The sequence below is a fragment of the Mesoplodon bidens genome (assembly GCF_964165515.1).
Source record: "Mesoplodon bidens genome assembly, chromosome: 5".
Lineage (NCBI taxonomy): Eukaryota > Metazoa > Chordata > Mammalia > Artiodactyla > Ziphiidae > Mesoplodon > Mesoplodon bidens.
In genome coordinates, this window is record NC_138161.1 from 40,717,190 (window position 1) to 40,739,634 (window position 22,445).

Consider the following 22,445-nt stretch of genomic DNA (forward strand, 5'->3'; position numbering starts at 1 on the left):
AAATATTTATTAGGAAAAAAACAGGGTATATGTCCTATAATTCAAATCATTAACCAGTTCAGGTCCTCCATTTGAATAATTGCTCTTTTAAAGCTTCTGTTTTTTGAACTTGTTAAAAACGTACTCTTCTTTCTTTCAAAAACATACTCTTCTTCTTTCTGCAATGGTGTCTCTTACATTAGTCATTCCATTTTCAGAGCATTTACCCCTCTCTATTTTTCACTTCTGCCCAAACCAGTTTGTTAAACAAAAAGCGGGTAAAAATTCACTCTTTAAGGGAAGTAATTTCATTTTAACAACCGTTTAAGTGTAGCAGCTTTTCAAAAGTAGCAAACTCCCCTTATGACCATGCCACTTTGTCTTTTCATTCAAAGGTTTTGGAAAAGTAATAGAGAAAAAAAATGGTAATAAGGAGAAATTAATTCCATTAGCTTCTGTGGTGGTTCTTTTCCTATGGCAGTTTGGCTAGGTTGTAGTACCCAGTGATTTAATCAAGTGCCAATCTAGGTGCTGCTGTGAAGGTATTTTATAGACGTGGTTAACACCTATAGTCAGTTGACTTTAAGAAAGGGAGACAACCCTTTAATAATGTGATCAATCTAATCCAATCAGTTGAAGGCTTTAAGAGTAAAAACTGAGATTTCAGAGAAGAAATTCTGTCTCATGACTCAATCCCAACTCCTGCCAGAGTTTCCAATAGGCCAGATGTTTAGGGATTGCAGACTTGTTGGTCCCCATAATCACAGGAGCCAATTCCTTTAAATACACACACCCACACACACTATAATTCTATGGGTTTGGTTTCTCTACAGAACCCTAACTAATACAGCTATTAATCATCAGTGTTCAAGATTATCAGCTAGCTGAATTATTCTTACTATTTATAAAAACAATACCTTCCTTCATGTAATATCCCTATTCAGAACTGGAAGATGTAAAATGCATAGAAAGTATACAACCTATGAGATTATGTCAGAATGTTTTGATTTTAGGATTTCAAAGAGTTTAAAGTAAAATTATAACTAAAATTAGTTGAGTATACATGTAAAACTGAATGTACTAGCTGCACATATTAAATATATCACAAATTTTATTGTATTATATTGAAGATAAAGAATTCTCCATGATCTGCCCATAAATGGTTTCCAAGTTTATACACTAACACGGGTAGTGACATATTCCAGATGATCAGATATGTGATTACTTCTGCTGCTTGTCAATATCTTAAGTCGTATCACATCTGGAGAACTGCAAATCTTATAGTAGAACTAGGCAATAGATGCTTTCATGATAACACAAGCTTAAGCCAAAACATTATAGTGAAAAAGGATTTGAAATAAAAAAAGAAACAGGCCATCAATGTTATCATAATATCCTACAATCTGATCTTACTAATGTGTACCTAGAATGAAACATTGTCTAAAGCTGTTTTTTCATCCTCTTCCCTAAGGTATGACTCAAGTCATCTATGTGGTTACTTGAAACATTTTTGCAGTTTCCTCTCAAATTGCAAATATTGCCAAAGCATTGCCTACGTCAAATGTAACTCAGGAAATGTCCTGACACAGATGTCAGAAAGAGGATAGGCATATTTATAGAATGCACAGTTATTGCTCTAGGGAAGAATTAATTAACATTGTCACATTTCTCCATCTTGTAAATATTCCATCAAAATATTTTTAAAAGTAACTATTAGTAAGAAAATTGCTTAAATACTGACTTTCTTGGTAAGCATACAATTTTTACTATTTTAATGTGTGTGTCTACCTAGGTGAGTTGGTGGTTTTAAACTGCAAACAACTTGATTTAAACACTTGAGAAAACACTTAAATCATTTTAAAATCAAGGGTTGTTTATCACAATGTCATAAATTGCTTTTAAGTTTGGTGGATTCTATATTTACCTATAATCTCCATGGTAAGTAATATAACTAGATGATAAAACTTTACATACCAAGTCAGTATCCAGCATGGCAAATTATACCAGCACTGATCACAGCTTAGGTAGGCAAATGGGTCAACGCTTGAGTCCTTATATTTCCTAGCACAGGATCTTTATAACTTGGGAAAAACTTAGTGTGCTTTCCAAGGTCCCAAGTTTTAGTGTTTGACCATCAGGACATTTACTGGACATTCGCTACTATAGGCACTCTTGCACTTAACCTTCCTATCTTTGAATTAATTTACAACAACTAGTTAGCCACAATAAGCATTAATAACACACAAACAGAAAATTTGTCATCATCTCCTTATAGCAAATAACCTTCTGTCAAATAAGCAGACATTTCTCGCTAAATTAGTATTCATTTATACTAAATCTCATTCTGCTAGTTTGGGTAATCCATGCATCTTCAAACGGTATCCACTTTACTCCTACAGAGTGGTTTTTCACGAAGAGATTCTACATTGCGAGGTGTTGAGGATGGGCTAGTCAGTCTCCAAGGATAGGTTTAGAATTTTAAGTGTAATAGTATAAGCTGAAGTTTTTAATTCAGACTAAAACTATCTGTTAAAATAGTTCTTTAGAGACAGAAAAAGTACTTTTAGCAAACTGACATAAAGAGATAAGTTTTTAAGGAAAGGAAAGAAGGCTTCCTCAATGACGTGCCAACTCAAATCCTCAACAAATTAGTGTCAAATAGAATTAGTCACTTTTCCTGTTGCTCGTCAAGCAGATGGCCAGCACTGACCACCGTTTAGTAATAAAGCAACACAGGACAAGAGCGTGAATTTTCTCCTTAAAAGGAGATTAATTATTTGAATCAATACACAGCATTCTCTATTCAGGTCAAGCAATGTGTCTCCACAGTGATAGGTGATAATGCACGGCTTTGCTACATTTTGGTAGATTTAATGCTTCGTATAAGCATTACAAAGCATTAAATATTTTTGTTGTAGAAATCACATTAGATTTGGTTTATATTGGCAAGCCTACAGAAGTTTGGAAAATTCTGCTTGATTCTTTTTTGTCAAAATGGGTTGTGATACTAATAGAAACCAAGATGAGATGTGTCCTGGGTTAACTTCCCATAGGGTTAGCTCTGATTTGGGGTTCTAAAAGCAGTAAACAAATTGTGGACTTCCAGGGGTCCACAAGACATTGTTTCTTCCCCATAACCTGCCACTAACATATCAGGTAGATAAAAAACTCACATTCATATGACTTATTTTGGTTTAAGCAAAGTTTTGAAAAGGGTCAACCATGCAAAGCCTTAACCAAGTCACTAGTTCTATGGACAATTTTTTTAGAAAAAGGTCTTCAAGGGAAAAAAAGCCTACAACAGGTATTTATTTATTGAATATGTTTAATCTTTATACCTAGACTATTTCTAAAGGAATTTAAAGTAGCTTATGGCAAAAGCACTTAAAATTTGACTATTAAAAATGGAGCAAAAAATATTGACAGCCATGTAGCAAAAGGAAGGCAGAGAGTGGTACCATAGTCTCTGGTCCAAGGAAGGTGATGACATATCGATGACTGCATTAATGGAGACCATATATGTCCCAAGTATCAATACTTTAGTGGTGGTCACTGTGTAACTGGACAGCATCATAAAGGCATAGATATTTACTAAATGGGGGATGAGGCATAGATATTGACTAAATGGGGGATGATTGCCAGAGGGGATTCTAGAAATGCTCAGAAAGTTGACTTGAGGAAACTACTACATTTATATAAACTTGTCTGCTACGCTATTCACCTTCAGGGTGAATCTGCTCTGCCATTTTTCCTCTACTTATCTTTCTGCCCCAGGAAAAGAGCAGTTAACGGTTGTTCAAAAGATGTTGAAGGAGTGGGGTGAGTGAAAGAGTCAGTTGCTGAGAGTTCATACATGGTGCTAAAACTTTTGGTTCCTTCATCTGTTACAGAAAATTAAATTAAAACTTTCTAAGGTAGAGATCTGTCTTCTCTCCTCCCTCTACAAATATTCTAGTATTAAATTGCAAGCTTTTTTGCAAGCTGACACTAATAGTTCCATTCCGATTGTTTAACATTTTTATTTTAAAAGCAGTTTTAAAAGTTGTTCATTGTTTAGATAATTTCCATGAACACAAGAGGTTATAAAAAGAAAATTGGAGGGAAACAGAGCGGTTAGTATTATGAAATATTCTGTTAGGCAGTGATAACTCATCAGTTGACTTGGGAAATAGAGTGGAAAGTTGATTGAGGGAATGCTTGCCATTGATGAGTAAGCATCAGATTAATTGTGTTTTGAATATTCTGTTTGATAAAGCTGAGAAGTATAGAGAAATTTTATAAAAATTTCAAACAAAAAACTGAATAAAAACAGTTTTAGTAGCTAAAGTTGTAAACTCCTCATTAGGAAGTTTAGAAAGTTTTACAATTATAAAAAAAATTTGCTAAAGGTCTGAGATGAAAAATTTTACTGTATTTAAAAATGAATCTTTAAAAAATAAAATACATACAAATTAGGTGAAATAACTTTATGTACCTCAAATAGTATTCAAGGTTATTTAATTTTCTTGAATACTATTTGAGGTGCATAAAGATACTTCACTAATTTGTATGTATTTTATTTTTTAAAGATTCATTTTTAAATACAGTATAATTTTTCTTAGCTCTTCCTAATGCATTTTTATACTATGTCCAACATGTAGATTTTTTTTTTTTTTGGTTCATGATATAGACATTTGCTTCAAGTACACCAGCAGGTGGCACTACCACACATCTAGAGCCACGAAAACAAAAGGGATTAAAATTTATCTGGGACTATTGACTATTGTCAGGAAAATAAACTTTTTTCAAAAACAAGTCTAATAATATTTTTAAAGTAATAACTGTAAGTAAAAAGTCAAAGCTTAACTTTGACTTCCAAGTCTTTTTATGAATTATACAGATGATTGTCTATCCCCTTTTCTGCAGAAAATCTGGAGTCACACAAAAGAGAAGCACAAAGAATGCACATTGAATGTGTTTCTAGAACAAATAGGATGAAGGAAGATAGTTGTGCAGTTTTCCTGGTGCCTGGAATAAACCTTAGAGTGGTATTTATTTAAGAGATTCCCAAATGTATTTATTAATTAATAAAAAATTATACTCTGTGATTAAACTGCTTAAAATGAACTCTGAATCATGAGTAAATGTTAATTGTTTCTTTCAATTTTTGAGAATAATGTAACAACATTTATGTTATCTAAATAATCTTACCACTGAAACCATAGACTCATGAGGGAATAAACTTTTAAAACAAAGAAAATTATACTGTACTACAAAGTATTTTCAAATTTTGCAATACCAAAACTTGCATTAAACTTGTTTGCTAGCATAAAATTTGATGAATATCAGGGAGTATGTGAGAAAAATAAACTCTTCTGAGTGGACACTGGTTAATTTATTCCGTAGCCCTAAGTACAAGTGAAATAAGATGTATGCTTTTTGGTTTAATATATCCTGGTCAACCCTCTAGAACAACACACTAGAAAATCCTTCCAGATTTGGGCAGAAGAATCTAGCCTACTGCCTGCTTTGGTAAATATAGTTTTATTGGAAAATAGCTCTGTTCATTTCTCTGTGTAGTGTCTGTGGGTGTTCTCACACTGTAAAAGCTGAGTTGAGCAGTTGCAACAGAGATAATATAGCCTGTAAAATCTAAAATATTTATTATCTGGCCCTTTACAAAAACAATTTACCAACCTAGCTCTAAAATACACATTTTATTTATATGTTTTCCCTCAAATTACATGAAGAGCTTACATAAACAAAAGTACAATTATAATGTATGTACATTTGTGATTTCTCGCTATCGATCATCATACAATTTAAAGAAGCCTCAAAATTCATTAATCAGTAATGAATTCCTCAGATTTCCAATAATCAGAATGGATACCATGTGAGGCTCAGAGGATACAAACAGTTATAAGACTCAGTTCCTAATATCCAAGAGCGTATAGTACTTGGGGAGAGATATTGCACTTACAAAGATAACTAAAATACAAACCAATATCAGCTAAATTTCAAAGAGAAGGCACAGTCAATAAATGCTCTAGGAATTCAGGGAAATGAAAGACCATTGTTTAAGGTAACTAAATTTAGAGGCTTTATTATCAGTAACAATTTTAAAGGTGAGGAATCCACTTGTTCATAACTAATAAGATTCACAATTTTGGCAAGATAAGGAAAGACAATTCCAGACAAAGGAAATAGCTTGAATGACTTTGATGCGTGTATGTGTATTCAGAGTTTGTTATAGTTTTACTATGAATATGTTAATATATACTTTAGTTTGGGGGCATTTGTTGGCATTTCAACTTACAATGTAAATTTGTGTCTAATTTATAAAGAATAATTCATGAAATATTATATTTTATAGAAAAGTAATGACTGCATTATGACTATAAAAACCTATAGCTTGTAACTAAATTCCTCCTTTCCCCCTTCCAAAAGAAATAACTTTTCAATTCAATGAAATATCATTTAAATAATATTAGTAGAGCTTGTCACACAATTTTCCCTAGTTTTTAAATACAGCCATACCTCAGAAATGTTGCTAGTTCAGTTCCAGACCACTGCAATAAAGTGAATATTGCAATAAAGTGAGTCACATTTTTTTGATTTTCCAGTGCATATAAAAGTTATGTTTACACTATGCTGTAGTCTGTTAACTGTGCAATAGCATTACATCTAATAAAACAATGTACATACCTTAATTAAAAAATACTTATTTCTGGGCTTCCCTGGTGGCGCAGTGGTTGAGAGTCCGCCTGCCGATGCAGGGGACACGGGTTCGTGCCCCGGTCTGGGAAGATCCCACATGCCGCAGAGCGGCTGGGCCCGTGAGCCATGGCTGCTGAGCCTGCGCGTCCGGAGCCTGTGCTCTGCATGGGGAGAGGCCACAACAGTGAGAGGCCCGCCTACCGCAAAAAAAAAAAAAAAAAAAAAAAAAATACTTATTTCTTAAAAATGCTAACCATCACCTAAGTGTTCAGCGAATCATAATCTTTTTGCTGGTGGAGGGTCTTGCCTTGATGGTGATGGCTGCTGACTGATCAGGACGGTGGTTGCTGAAGGTTGGAGTTGCTGTGGCATCAACTAAGTTTATGCCATAATCTAAGTCCTTTGTTGCCATTTCCACAATCTCCACAGCCTCTTCACCAGGAGTAGATTTCACTTCAAGAAACCACTTTCTTTGCTCATCCATAACAAGCAACTCCTCATCCATTCAAGTCTTACCATGAGATTGCAGCAATTCAGTCACATCGGCAGACCCACTTCAAATTCTAGTTCTATTGCTATTTTCACCACATCTGCAGTTACTTCCTCCACTGAAGTCTTGAACCCCTCAAAGTCATCCATGAGGGTTGCAATCAACTTCTTTCAAACTCCTATTAATGTTGATATTTTGGCCTCTTCCCATGAATCACAAATGTTATTAATGACATATAGAATGGTAAATCCTTTCCAGAAGGTTTTCAGTTTCCTTTGGCCCAGATTTATTAGATAAATCACCATCTATGACAGCTATAGCCTTACAAAATGTATTTCTTAAATAATAAGACTTAAAAGTCGAAATTACTCCTCAACCTATGGCTGCAGAATGGATGCTGTGTTAGCAGGCATGAAAATGACATTAATCTTGTCGTACTTCTCCATCAGCGCTCTTGGGTGCACTGTCAATGTGCAGTGATATTTGGAAAGGAATCTTCTTTTCTAAGCAGTAGTTCTCAACAGTGGGCTTAAAATATTCAGTACACCACATTATAAACAGATGTGTTGTCATTCAGGCTTTGTGGTTCCATTTATACAGCCCAGGTGGAGTAGCACAATTCTTAAGGGCTCTAGGATTTTCAGAATGGTAAATGAACGTTAGCTTCAACTTCGTCACCAGCTGCATTAGCCCAAAACAGGAGAGTTATCCTGTGCTTTGATGCCTTGAATCCAGGTGTAGACTTCTCTTGAGAGAGAGAACTAGATGGCATCTTCTTCCAATATAAGATTGTTTGGTCTACATTGAAAATCTGCTGTTTAGCACAGCCACCATCATTAATGATCTCAGCTAGGTCTTCTGGATAACTTGCTGTAGCTTCTACATCAGCACTTGCTGCTTAACCTTGCATTTTTATGTTATGAAGATGGCTTCTTTCCTTAAAGTTCATGAACTAACCTCGGCGAGTTTCAAACTTCTTCTCTACAGCTTCCTCACCTCTCTAAGCCTTCATAGAATTGAAGAGAATTAAGGCCCTCTCTGGATTAAGCTTTGGTTTAAGGAGATGTTAAGGCTGATTTGATTTTCTAACCAGACCACTAAAACTTTCTCCATATCAGCAATAAGGCTGTTTTGCTTTCTTACTACTCATGGGATCACTGGAGTAGCACTTTTAATGTCCTTCAAGAACTTTATTTTTTGCATTCACAACTTGGCTAACTGTTTGGCACGAGAGGCCTAGCTTTTGGCCTATCTTGGCTTTGGACATGACTTCCTCACCAAGCTTAATCATTTCTAGCTTGAGTAGAGGCCACTGTACGGTTATTAATTGGCCTAATTTTAATATTATTGTGTGTCAGGGAATAGGGAGGCCCAAGGAGAGCGAGAGAGATGGGGGAAGGACCGTTCAGTGGAGCAGTCAGAACACACACTACATTTATTGATTATGTTAACAGTCTTATATGGGCAGCGTGATTCGTTGTGCACCAAAACAATAGTAACATCAAAGGTCACTGATCACAGACCACTATAACAAATATAATAATAATGAAAAAGTTGGAAATATTGGGAGAATTACGAAAATATGGCGCAGAAACATGAAGTGAGCAAATGCTGTTGGAGTATTTGGGCCCAATAAATTGACATTTATTATTCTTTCGATAATTGAAAATATTTAATGATTCCAATAATAATCATTAGAAATGTGCTTTTATAAAACAGAATACTTAACAAAATTTACAATTTTCTTGATGATCCAGAGTTATTATTATAAACATATAAATTATACCATGTCATTACTTCTCACATCCTTTCTCTACCTTCACTTAATGCAAGAAGAGAAATAACATATCTTTTCAAGTAAGAAAAAGCTTTCTTTTTTTAATCAGAAGGAAATATATTTTCATATTGATTTAGCAGAATTGATTTAGCAGAATTTAAGCGAAATATTAAGTGACTTAGTACTTTTAAATATATAATCAGCTTTCAGAATCTTTGTTCTGAGCTTCCTTGCATAAGGAAAAATAAGTTGAATAAAAAGAAATATCCAGGCTTTGGGAGAAAATACACAACATGATGCTATTGAAGTTGGAGATTCATCAATAAGCTCCAAGGAAGTAGAAAATTTAGACTTTCAAAACACTAAGAAAGGGACAGGATCAGTGAGGTGTGCATATGTTAGAAGGGACCCTAGACCCAACCTAACATAGAATGGCTGGGAGCCCCGGGAGCAGCACATCCACCTCTCAGGATCCTTAAGGGCTTGGGCTATGTCTCTCTGATGCTCTGATGCAGAGGCCCAGGACCCAACACTTCAGCTTCCTGGATTATCTCCATGGTTCTTATAAATTCCCAGGAAAGGCTAGAATTTCCCTGGGCCCCTTAAAAAATGATTAGAATTGTTGAAATATCTTCAATATCTGAGGGGTCTTCTACACAAAGAGAGACTGTCATTACCTGGCTTAGTGTTTAATATTTGGAGTTTATAAATCTATTAAACATTTAATCAAAGTCCCTAAATATGCAGTTGAAACTGTATGACTAATATTTCAGGTTCTCTTAAGTGTTTGAAACTTATAAAGACACACAAACCGCACAGAAATGATCACAATAAGAACTGTTTAAGAATTATTTCTATCCATACACTCACACACACATACACATTCATGTATGTATATTAACTGGCTACAAAATATTACAACCACATGCTTAGCATGACTTTCTCTGAAGTAGAACCTGATACAAAGGCTTGCAGGCAGGTGGTTTATTTGGAGGTGATGCCAGGGAGCAAGAGGGAGGGACAAGCAGAGTGAAATAAAAGGGGAAAGCCAATCAAGGATGCTTTGTAGAGTTGGTCGCCAGTCTTGCCACCTAATGCAAGGTTCCAGAGGATGTCCTGAGTTATCTGTGTTGCATCCCACAACAGTTTGCCCAGGAAACAAAAGCACTTCCATCCTCATTGGTCAAGAGTGGCCACACCAGTGTTAATTCTTTCACACTTCCAGGATGTCCAGTGGTGGGTACCAGGTAGAATCTCTGGAGACAAGAAATTAGACTTATGTGACTTGGGCCCTAGTTTCAAATCCTGTGTGGAAATATCATCATGGCAACGTCTAGAGGAATAGATGGAGTTGAAAAGTTTTAAAATCATCCCTGGCATTGTTTATTTGCCTTAGTGTGGGCTTCATTAATATAGCATCACTGTTTGTTTTATTTCATTTTTCTCTATTATAGAATTTTACTTCCTTTATTGTGGCATTCATGCTCTACTGATGTCCCATGGGACCAGTACTTCCTCTGCAGCATACAAGTTCTCTTTTCCAAACCTCAGGTGTCATTGGGCCAGGGATAGGGATTTTCCCCTTGTTCTTCATTCTGGTTTAAAGATTCACCACCTCCCCAAACCTCCTCAGCTTCAAATGTCTCACCATCTAAGTACATCATCTACTCTCCCTCCTTATTGCTGTCATAAATAGAGTCCTGAACTCATTGCCACCCTCTCCAACATTATTCCTGACATAAATCGTACTGGTTTCAATATCAACTTGACAATTGATTCTAGGATACTGGTCACTCAGCTCCTCGATTTCTCCTCCACCCTACCTCCCCCACTAGTGGGCATTTATTAGACTATGTTATTAGCAGTGATGGTACTATCTCCATTTATCTCAATCAAAATATCCACCTTTCCATATGTCACCTACTATATTTCCAGTAACTCCAACATTGTTGAAGCCCCATGAGGACCTATAATCCATCCATACCCCTATGTCTTACTGTCCCTCACTTTCCTATGTCCTCATTCCCCTCCTTACCCAAAGGAACTTGCTTATCAAACATTCTGATACTCTCTGGCCCACTTCTTCAACTATCTTGCCCTTCTCTCTCATTTGACGAAAGCACACAGATGAAGCCACTTTGCCTGTCCCGCTCATCCTCCCAGGAGAGGGAGACCCAAAGACCAGGCTGAGTGGTTTCACTTGACACTCATGAGCACCAGCCTCAAGGGAGCTCTCAGTGCTGTTCAGGAACCATGCACTTCCCCAGTCCATTCACTCTCTCACTCTGTTTGACATTGATTTCATGCCATTTCCTCACTCCTCAAACTCCTAATGCATTCTTTCTCATCTTCATTCTCTGATAAACCAACTTGCTTTCTCCTTCATTGGGAAACAGAAAACTTCCAAAAGCTTCCACCACCTCTTCTACTACTTCCTTCCCTGCATATCCATTCATGTACTGTACCTTCTCTTCAATTGATGTGAATGAAACACTTTTCTCACATTCTCATTTCTATTTCTTTGAACTGCTCCAAGTCATCTTGCCAACAGGGCAGATCCAGGTTTTGTGGGGCTTGAGTTTATAAATTTTGGAGGTCCTCTTTAGGAAAAACAGTACAAAATAGCAAATACTAAATTAGGTATAAATGTGAATATTAAAGTAAAAAAATTAATCACAGATTTCAATCAAATATAAAAAAAAGTGGAAATACTACAAGAATCTTTAATTAAGAAAAAATGATATATTTTATTAATTAACAGCCTGATGTGTTACTGTACTTCTTTTCCCCCCATATTTTTGTTGCATATTCATTGATTGTCTCTTCATATGATAAGATCTGTATAATTTTATTCTATAGAGTGAATAGTATGGTACTCCAATTATTCTGTTAATATTGTTGATCAAAATTTGAATTTATTATTGAGAGTTTAGAAAATTTTATTTCAACTTAAATATTGGTTATGTTGTAAATTTTTAGGATTATTGTCAAATTGGGATAATCTGTTTTTTTGTTAACTTATGAGCTATAAGATTTCACTCTTGTGAGTGACAAAGCTTAATACTCTTTGAGTAGATAACAGTAGCCTGTTTGTTATTGATGTCATGCTAGAGTGTGCATGTTATTTTTTTAATCAATATCATTACTTTGTGGTAAATCTTCAAGAAATTTAAATGTGTTCATTATGTTCATATGATTCATTCCTTTTTATCAATTGGATTATGAAATAATACAAAAATATATTTATTACTTCTATTAGAAAATCTTTTCTAATGAATTATCTTTTCTTAATGAATTATTGTTTTGATATGATTAGAAAAATTTTGAAACAGTTTGGCTCTTCAGAAACAGTTTATATTGCTTTAATATATAAACATAAGAAAAATAATTTTATTAGATAGTACAATTATAAATTTATATTCTGAGTTACTGAGTGTATCCCAGACAAGAAATCACTTGTGTTGTGACTATTTATCAGTGAGAAGCAAATCCTCCACCGCCAATTTTAGACACCTGATGATTTGAAGAATTTTCCAAGAATTTCCGAGAATTTTCTTGTATATACCAAGGCTAACTTCTAGTTCCACCCATTGTAAACTTTTTACTCACCTACTACTAACATAATTCTGGTGCTGCATCATAATTGAAATGTGACCTCTGGTTCTGTATCTTTTTGTCAGGATGCCAGGTGAGTCAGTACTATGGTTGACTAGGAGATGGAACATCTGGAAGCCATTTCTACAACAAATCATGTAGAAGTGACGGGGAACTACAAAAATATACCTTGCTAAACTCAAAGCGAATGTATCCTCCAGTTTTATTTTCCTTTAGCCTGGTCCCTAAAATGCTTGTGGCCACTCCAATACCACCTAATGAGAGGGGAGTGTGGATGGATGGGAAGTCAATATGGGTAGCAATACTAGTTTTTATCTTTTGTGCTTAAAATATTTTGCATTTGAAAATTTTATAAAAAATATATGACAATGTCACTCCATTGCTAGGGCACCTCCCAGGGCCCTGGAAAAAGTGAGAATGAGGGCCCCTGAACTTTAAACTTCAGTTGCCTTACAGTAGATCTGCCTGTACTTACGAGCAAGTGCATCCTCTCTCTTCTTCGTCAACAATAAGGTCTGCCTCATCATCAAACAAACATGCTCTTGTATATTCCATGAATAAAAACTCTTGACACTACTTTACCCTCCAACTGCCCCATTCTTTTTCTTTTCTTTACAGTAAAACTATTGAAAGTGTTGCATAAACTCTCTTTAATTCCTCCTCTCTCAGCCTTTTCAACTTTGCTATATGCAGCCTTCATCTCCATTGAAACTGTTTGAATTGAACTCAATTCTTACCTTCTCCCTTTCTGCTCTGCAACTCCTAAAAGCTTTCTTATCTCAGTTAATGGCAGCTTCATACTTCCAGTTCCTGAGGTCATAAGTAACAGAGCCATCTCTCATTCCTCTTTGTTCTCATACAGTTGTCAGAAAGCCCTGTAGGTTCTACCTTCTAGCACACCCATTGCTACCATCCTGGCCTAGTTACCATCCTTTCTCACATCAATCAGTGCAACAACCTCCCAACTGGTGGGTCCTTCCTCCTTCTATTCTTAACATTGCTCTTAGAGGGTTTCTTTTAAAATATAAGCCAGCTTCATCCTCTGCTCATAACACACCAGTGGCTTTTAATTTCATTCAGAATAAAAGCCAAAATCCTTTTAATGACTCAAAAAGCTCTGCATTATGGCCATACCTCTGTGACCTCATCTCTGTCGACTGAAAAAAAAAAATGCACAACCTGAAAGTTGAGAGTTCTGTTTTATTGGGTGGACTTACTGAGGACTTAAGCCTGGGAAACAGGACTCTCGGATCACTCTGAGGAACTGCTCTGAAGAGGCAAAGGGGGAGCCAGGATATATAGGAGTTTTTGCAATAAAGTCCAGGTAGTCGGAACATCAAAAGATTACTGTCAATTAAAGAAAACAAGATATTTCAAGTTAAGGAATTTAGTGCTTTTCTATGTATGGGAAGATGCAAGAGTCTGGGCTCACTGAAATCCTTCCTTTGATATGCACCTCAGCTATTTGTAGCCAGTAGCCTGTGTTTTCTCAAACTGAGTTTCCTCAGGTGCACCGTCGACGGGTTGGTTGCATCAGCTGACTGCTAGATGAGGGGGCCTCTTGCCTCCATCCTGAGTTCCCTCAGGGTTCACCATTGGGGAGGCTATAACGTGATGGCTTGATGGCTGCAATATCCTTTGTTTACTGATACGGCAGACAATAGTTTTCATTCACATCTATAGGCCTCCTTTGCCCACTCAGGCTTCCTTGTTAGTCTTGAACATCCAGGCAGGCTACCAGGCAGGCCAATTCTTTGCAAGGGTCTTGCTCCCAGTAACATACTATAAACCATTGTTATTCTATTGATAGTCTCTCACCTTTTGACCTCGCCTCCACTCTCTAAGAACAAAAGCTCTAAGAGGGCAGTTAATTTATGGCTGCACTGCTAGAACATAGAATACTGCCCAGCACACAGCAGGCCCTCAGTAAAACTTTTTTGAAATAATGAAAAAACAAGCAAATGGCTAAAATCTTCTCAAATCTCTGGTGTATCTCTCATAATTAACATATAATTGAGATATTCCTTAATAAAGTCTGTCTTCTTCATCTTTTAATGGCCATGCTTAGTTCATTTATGTTTATGGTCCTTGATATTATATTTGGAATTATCTCCATGATCTTGGTGTTTCTGAAAACGCTGCTATTTCTATGTATCATTTGTTTTTCTCCTTTTGTGGTTTCTATTGGATTGCTGAATTTTCCTTATTCCTAGTTTTCCCCTCTACTGATTTGGAAATTACATATACCAGCCTTAGAATCAGAGCCACTTTGTTCATAGTTTTCTTTGCTAGTCTAAGGAGCAGATTGGATTTTTTATAGCCAAAGGACAGAGCTTTAAGCTCCTTCATTTACTACATTCTCCCTTGCCAATCTGTAAGTATGCTAGGTACTAAAACTGGAATTTTTAAGTGCAACTTTTAAAACTAAACAAAAATTTAGACTCAAACACGTCTCAGCATAAATGGGAATTTTGAAGGCAAAGTTCCTTAATTATGTAGAGAACACTGGTGATTACCGTAGGCCAATCTGACTGCACAGTATAATCACTTCAGGAACTTTTAAACAAACACTGATGCCTGGGCTGCATTCCAAACCAATTAAATCACAAGCTTTGGGGGACTGAGGTCCCAACAAGTGTCTCATATGATTCTAATGTGTAGTCAAAGCTGAGTGTCACTACCCTAGATTATTCACATGCCTAAAATGGCAACACCTAGTATCTTATATCCTAAATATCCCCATACTATTCTCAATTTCTAATTTCATGTTTATACCAAATGTTTGATATTACAACACAGGTATCACTTACACAGGTATAAGTTGTGGTGTGTAGATAAGTGTTTAAACACTGTTTTTTCTAGGGGGAAAAAACCCTAATTTGTAGCATTTGCCAATATTCTTGGAATAAATATTCTCACCACGATCACTTTCAATCTACTGTCATTAAAAATGGAATTTGGAAAAAAAATGGAATTGGGGGCCTTCCCTGGTGGCGCAGTGGTTGAGAGTCCGCCTGCCGATGCAGGGGACACGGGTTCGTGCCCCGGTCCGGGAAGGTCCCACATGCCACAGAGCGGCTGGGCCCGTGAGCCATGGCCGCTGAGCCTGAGCGCCCAGAGCCTGTGCTCCGCAACGGGAGAGGCCACAACAGTGAGAGGCCCGCGTACCGAAAAAAAAAAAAAAAAAAATCTAAAATATATGTGTAAACACGCATACACATCAATAAATAAGAGTGCCAATTAACCTAACACTATCTACTGACTGATTTTCTTTCTTTAGCTAAGTTACTATGTCTCCTCATTACTTATTAAGTGCTTATATATGGTAAGGTGTGTTCCTGGTTTATCTATTATGCTCCATTTTTTTTCTGTCTATGATACTGTGGACTAAAATTTGTGTTAATGTTTGCTATGAAATTTTATATTACTCTTTTGAAAATATGACTTGGCTATTTCATATATATTTTTCCAGATTTCTTTAAAACATTTAAAAATTTTTCCTAAAGAAATTATTAGTAATTTTGTCTGAAGTTAATCAATTAAATTTATAATGATAAAAAATATTAATTTTAAAAATAAAATTTCCAACAGTGGAATTTTAATCCATTTATCTTTTTTTAAACATCTTTATTGGAGTATAATTGCTTTATAATGGTGGGTTAGTTTATGCTTTATAACAAAGTGAATCAGCTATACATATACATATATCCCCATATCTCCTCCCTCTTGCGTCTCCCTCCCACCCTCCCTATCCCACCCCTCTAGGTGGTCACAAAGCACCGAGCTGATCTCCCTGTGCTACGTGGCTGCTTCCCACTAGGTATCTATTTTATATTTGGTAGTGTATATATGTCCATGCCACTCTCTCACTTCATCCCAGATTAACTTTCCCACTCCCCGTGTCCTCAACTCCATTCTCTATGTCTGCATCTTTATTCCTGTCCTGCCCCTAGGTTCTTCAGAACCTTTTTTTATAAAAACTTTTTAATTCCATATATGTGTGTTAGTATACGGTATTTGTTTTTCTCTTTCTGACTTACTTCACTCTGTATGACAGACTCTAGGTCCATCCACCTCACTACAAATAACTCAATTTCATTTCTTTTTATGGCTGAGTAATATTCCATTGTATATATGTGCCACATCTTCTTTATCCATTCATCTGCCAATGGACACTTCCATGTCCTGACTATTGTAAATAGAGCTGCAATGGACACTGTGGTACATGTCTCTTTTTGAATTATGGTTTTCTCAGGGTATATGCCCAGCAGTGGGATTGCTGGGTCATATGGTAGTTCTATTTTTAGTTTTTTAAGGAACCTCCATACTGTTCTCCACAGTGGCTGTATCAATTTACATTCCCAGCAACAGTGCAAAAGGGTTCCCTTTTCTCCACACCCTCTCCAGCATTTATTGTTTGTAGATTTTTTGATGATGGCCTTTCTGACTGGTGTGAGGTGGTACCTCATTGTAGTTTTGATTTGCATTTCTCTAATGATTAGTGGTGTTGAGCATCCTTTAATGTGTTTGTTGGCAATCTGTATGTCTTCTTTGGAGAAAGGTCTATTTAGGTCTTCTGCCCATTTTTGGATTGGGTTTTTTGGTTTTTTGATATTGAGCTGCATGAGCTGCCTGTAAATTTTGGAGATTAATCCTTTGTCAGTTGCTTCATTTGCAAATATTTTCTCCCATTCTGATGGTTGTCTTTTTGTCTTATTTATGGTTTCCTTTGCTGTGCAAAAGCTTTTAAGATTCATTAGGTCTCATTTGTTTATTTTTGTTTTTATTTCCATTTCTCTAGGAGGTGGGTTAAAAAGGATCTTGCTGTGATTTATGTCTATCATTTTTTGACATCAAGAATGGGACTTCTTTCTTCATATACAAGAAAACTGATGATTTTTTATAGACAAATTATTTTATTAATTCTATTTCTTAGCCAGTTGTATTTTCTAGGTATAAAAACATATGACTACAATAAACTAAGCCATATATGTGCCCCCCCACACACAAACACACATATTTGATGCTCATTATTCACAGATTCTATGTTTATGAGTTTTTTACTTGCTAACTTTTTTTGTAACCCTCAAATCAATATTCCTGGTGCTTTCACAGTCATTGGAGATCATTTGTGGACATATGCAGAATGGGAGAAATTTGATTCACCCCACTAGACACAGGTGAGTCAAGTAAGGTAACACTCTGCCTTCTTGTTCCAGCTCTCATTCTGTAAACAAATACCCTTTTCACAATTCATTTAGTGCCATGTTTTTTGCATTTTTGTGCTTCTTGTTGGTGATTTGTTGTTTAAAATGGGCCCCAAGCATAGGGCTGAAGTGCTGTCTAATGTTTGTAAGAACAGGAAGACTGACCTGTCTTAAGGGGGAGAAAATTCATGCGTTGGATAAGCTTCTTTCAGGCATGAGTCATAGTGCTAATGGCCTTGAGTCCAATGTTAATGAATCAACAGTATGATATATCCAGGAAAAGAAGAAAAGATGCATTTATTTGTATGCAAGCCTGCTCCACAAAGTACTAAATTAACACCTATTTTACTTGATTAAGCTGTGAAGAAATAGAAAATGGCTACATTTGTGAATTCATAAAATGACAACTGATTTAAAAAAAAGTATCCTGCAAGGTATCACTTACATTTGGAATCTAAAAAAGCCAAACTCATAGAAATGGAAAGTAAAATGTTGTTTATCAGGGAATGGGGGTTGGGGGCACAGGCCAGAGTTTTTTTAAAGGGTGCAAACTTGAAGTGAGTAGTAAATAAGCCCTAGAGATCTAATGTATGGTATAGTGAATATAGACAACAGCATTGCATTATAATAATCAAACTTGCTAAGAGAATAATACTTAATGATCACAACCACTAAAAGAAAGGATCATTATGGAACTTGAGAGAGGTGCTAATTATCACTACAATGGCAATCATATTATAATATATAAATGCATCAAATGGACATGTCATACACCGTCAGTTTGCACAATATGTCAAATATATTTTAATTTAAAAAAGGTTTTAGAAAAAGGTGTCCTGGACATCAATACTGTGAAGCTGAAAGCCAAAGAAATTTACAGTCATGTACCCAGAATCATTTTAAACATTTGTTTAAACATTTGTTTAAACATTTGTTAAACCTTTCATAACTGCTGTTTTATTACAAAGAAATACTGCATATAATTATTTGTAAGAAATATATACATCAAATAAAATGCCTTTAAATAGAAATACATAAAGCAAGATTATGTATTGTTTGGTTGATGAAAATATTGTGACCAGAGGCTTATAGGATGTAACTTTGTATATTCCCCAGGAGAAATAGCCCAGTAGTCACTAATTTAGCATTCACAATGACTTTATAGAAACATAATGATTATTGTGTGTGTTTGTATATGTGTGTGTTAAAGAAAGGAAACACAGCCTAGAGTTCCATAGCCATTACACAAACAGGAGACAACTTTTTTTGTATTTATTTCAACATACACTTTACAGAGTTTAGGTAGCTGATTTTTTAGTGTATGTGATGTGTTGTGTGTGTGTGTGTGTGTGTATGTATGTGTGTGTGGGTGCATGCACCTATATATTACATATACATAAATTTTTCTTCCAAAATTTTAAACATTCCCTATATTATTTTGAATTACTTCTCACCATCACTTTTAATGGCTACTTATTAAATTATATTATGGATAAATATATTTTTGTAACCATTTCCCTAGTGTTAAAGAGGTTGTGTCTAAGTTTCTGCTGTTGGAAATAATATAGTTCTGAATATCTTTATGCACTTTCTTTTCTCTAAATGGGATTATTTCTTAATGACAAATTCTAGGAGCCCTTTTCTGCTGTCAAAATGTCTCAATATTGCTTTATGAAAAAGCTTTAAAATTTTTATGTTTCAATTTTTCTTATGTGTAAAAGCATAACAATCATTTTGAAACTCCTATAAGAAAGATTCTGAATATAGCAATTTTGTTTCATCTTTTGGAATAACAGTGCCCTCTCTATTCCTATCCCTTTACATAATTTTGTTAATTTAACTCAGGATTTAATCATTATTCAATTTTGTCTTTTTTTTCATTTTTTATTTCACTTTGCATGAGAATTTACAATGAATTAGTTTAGGTCTATATATTTGCTTGATTTGATGTTCAAAGCCAAATCCTTTTCAGTCATAATAACTTGGATAATTGGTTCCTAATTTTTACTCACTTTTCACTGTTTGTAGCAGGGCTTATTGAAATTAATCATTAAAATGATCTCTATATTTGCATCTTTATCACATCTAGGTGATGTAGGACTGAACATTCATTTTTTACTTTTATAGATATTGTTTCATTTTCTTCTATTGTTTGATATTTCACAGATACATTTTGAGGTCAACCTGATTTTTTATTTTTGTTCCATTGTACATACCCTGCTTATGTTGTTTTTGTTGTTTTTCAAGTTATTGGATCAAATTACTGGAGTTGGTAGAATGTCATTCCATATATTCCCATTGTTTTCTTCAAATTCTAAGACAACTATTTAACACTTAAAAATCATACATATATTCACTTAAGAAACATATTAATATTACAATTAAAAACACTTTAGTTGATGAAACATTGCAGGACAGTTATTTCTGCATGAGTTTCCTCTCTACGGTCTAAGCTTTATAATTGATTTTTGCTTAGAAACGTGGACAGAACATGATAATAAGTTACTACAAGATATTTAACTATTATCGTAAACTGCTTATGTGATTGGAGTATTTTTATATTTATATTAATGCCGTGACTTCCATTACTTCTTTGCACAATGGCTCTTTCTCCACCAAAATAAAAATTTTCATTTTAACCAAAATATGTTAAATAAAGTCTAATAAATATCTCATAGAATATCTTAAGCTTCCTTTAAGAAGCTGTTATTCAGTTGCCTGATACTGTTGTTATTTAACCTTTTGGACACTTGGGTTCCTTGTAAAGCATACTCAGTTTACTTCATCTATATTTGAAGTCAAAGTTCTTAATAACTGAAATGCAGTCCTATGGTTCTGCTTATCAATATGTACAGGTGACTGTTTCTGTGAAGTACAATGCCAAGTTATAGTGTGGGCAAACCAGGACAACTAACAACATTAAGTAACAACTGACCTCAATTTGTTTCCTTTCCTAAGGAGAAAAATAACACTAAAAGCAACTTATGTTCTTTCTTACACAAACTGTATCAGAGTCTCCTTGTCCACATAACAATGTTAAAACTATAAACAGATGATACTCAACAAAGGTGGGTGTGATCTTCATAATGGTCCACATGATATCTTTAGAGTGTAGACCTTATAGAGATTTGCTCAGAACAGTTGGTGTTTCCTTCTCATAGACTTCTCAGGGTTTGAGATTTTGGCCATAGTTCTTTCCAGCTTCCACTCATGTGTTATTTACTTCTGCCCAAATTGTAGTATTTTTTATGATGCCCTTACAATATAAGGCAACGCGTAACAATCCCTAATAAGCTATTGTTGCCATCTGTTTTCTCCACCAATTCCTGAAACATTCACCTGCCCTGGCCATTCATAAAATTTGCATTTTAACACCCAGTGTGACTTTTTCTCGAGGAATTCTTGATATCCCTCTAGTTTCATTTGTTGCACCTGCTTCACCAGCCATTTCAGTTCATACATTCCTCCAGAACGCAACATAAAGGCAGAGACTAAATTAGAGTAAGGACGCATTTATAAAAAGCCATAAATTGGGAAAAATCCACAATGGCATACCTTCACTTGACTGAGAAAATAAGCCATTACTCAATCTTCTTTGCTAACAGGAAATGAAAAAAAAATTTTGTTGACTGTAATCTTTGGTACAATCTATAAAATTTTGGAAATTAACTAAGCTCTAATGTTGTTTAAACAAGATATAAGCAATATTAAAACCCTATACAGCAAGACTTCAACCGGTCTTTGCAGGTTTTTCCTTTTCTTTATGTAGGAGGTAATATATTGCCTTCAATGGTACGGTGGTAAATGTTTAACAACCAACTTTCTGGGGAAAAAAGTCCTGGTGTTTGCCAATTTCTGTAGTGTAAATACTCCAACTATGGCTGATTTCAAATATACTCCTTTGGGAAGAGATATATATAATCAGTTCTCAAGGTCTAGGTCAAGCCAGCTTCAGAACCCACCTGGGTGTACTGGGATCAGTTTGAAGTTTTGTTCTATTTATAAAAAATGCCATTGGGATCAAGCTGGTAAATCTTCCTGTTTCTTTATTTTCTACCTACATATCTTCCCTGACTTACAGTGGGGTTACATCCCAACAATCTCACTGTAAGTTAAAAATATCTTAAGTCAAAAATGCATTTTATTCACTTAACCTCCCAAACATCATAGCTCAGCCTAGCCTACCTTACATGTGGCCCAAACACTTACATTAGCCTACAGTTCGGCAAAGCCGTCTAACACAGTCTATTTAAAAATAAAGTGTGGGGGGGCTTCCCTGGTGGCGCAGTGGTTGAGAGTCCGCCTGCCGATGCAGGGGACACGGTTTGTGCCCCGGTCGGGAAGATGCCACATGCCGCGGAGCAGCTGGGCCCGTGAGCCATGGCTGCTGAGCCTGCGGTCCGGAGCCTGTGCTCCACAACAGAGGCCGCGATAGTGAGAGGCCCATGCACCACGATGAAGAGTGGCCCCTGCTTGCCACAACTAGAGAAAGCCCTCGCACAGAAACGAAGACCCAACATAGCCATAAATAAATAAATAAATTTAAAAAAAAAAAAAAAACTTGTTTAGAGACTTTCTTGGGGATACTCATTTCTCCAGGGTCAATGTGTTGTAGAGACTTACTGTCCATAGTGTAGACCTCAGCAGAATGGGACAGTCTCCCAGCTAGAGGACAATGAAG